Source organism: Olea europaea, unplaced genomic scaffold (assembly GCF_002742605.1).
Source record: "Olea europaea var. sylvestris unplaced genomic scaffold, O_europaea_v1 scaffold40987, whole genome shotgun sequence".
Taxonomy (NCBI): domain Eukaryota; kingdom Viridiplantae; phylum Streptophyta; class Magnoliopsida; order Lamiales; family Oleaceae; genus Olea; species Olea europaea.
The window spans coordinates 1-1,036 of record NW_019260693.1 but is presented as its reverse complement, the minus strand read 5'-3'; the positions used below and the strand labels follow the sequence as shown (position 1 = coordinate 1,036).

Here is a 1,036-nt window from a genome sequence, read left to right as displayed (position 1 = left end):
GTTTCAGAGTAGTCTATGTTGGTAGAATATTTCCTTCCTTCTCTGTTCAGTTTATATGTTTATTTGGTATTCTCTCTCCACCCTACTACTATCTGTTCTGATGTCAAATCGTTGTTATATTTCAATGTTATCTCAATCTGGTTGGTTTGACTGATACTTTCTGTTTCAATATTTTGCACGAGAAGTAGAAGTTTGCATGGTAAGCTGTCTATGCCTATAATTATGAAGTATCTTTGATTCTTTCTTTACTTGCAGGATGGGCATGACTCTGAGAATTCAAAACAAAGTACTGCTGACATGACTGTTTTTGTAAGTTCTATAAGCTCTGTGAAGTTGCCAGATAACTTGTTCTTTGGTATTTATTTTTTTTATCTCAGTGGATTAGCTATGTATTTCTGCTCTATAATAGCATCTACTTAGTTGAATATGGCAATGGGGATGTTTAAGGATGAGATGCTGCAAGATAGATTTGGAATTGAAAGATCTCGCTCTCATTCTTAACTGCTTCTGCAAAGCATTACAGTGGTTTTGTCAGTATAAATATTCTATTATATACACCCAAGCACAAACGAAAGCGTACTTGGGAAGGCCAGTGACTGCAAGAGGGAAAAGCTAACATATTTGATTCACAGGATTTATGTGGATTCAATTTCTCTAGTGTCAGCGAAGCCTCTACAGGCTACTAGATATTATATAAATAATTGAATTTAAAGGGACTTATGCAGGATTAGAAAATTTCACAGGCTTAAATGTCCGTATTACATGAGATTCTGCTTTTTTGAATTTCGACATGATATACTTTTAATATGTTCTAACTTGTTATTTTACGTTTTCAGGTGCAAAACCTCCTCCAACAAATGGTGAGTTATTAGCATATCAAGTTGAATTCTGCATTACAGAACATTAACATACAAGTATTTTTATTTTTGCAGCAAACCAGGTTTCAGGCTATGTCTGAGTCCATCATCAGTAAAAATATCCTTTTAAAGCTCTTTTACTCTATATTGCATTCTTTTTTATAAATAATACCACTGTT

At 33.7% G+C, this 1,036-nt stretch overlaps 1 long non-coding RNA gene across 1 annotated transcript; it reads left to right on the top strand.

Moving 5' to 3' along the window:
* Positions 1–23: 23 nt before the first annotated feature.
* LOC111387589 lies at positions 24–1,030 on the top strand. The gene is made up of 3 exons (XR_002701430.1): positions 24–309; positions 837–860; positions 933–1,030. It is a non-coding gene; the product is annotated as an uncharacterized LOC111387589 (long non-coding RNA).
* Positions 1,031–1,036: the final 6 nt, after the last annotated feature.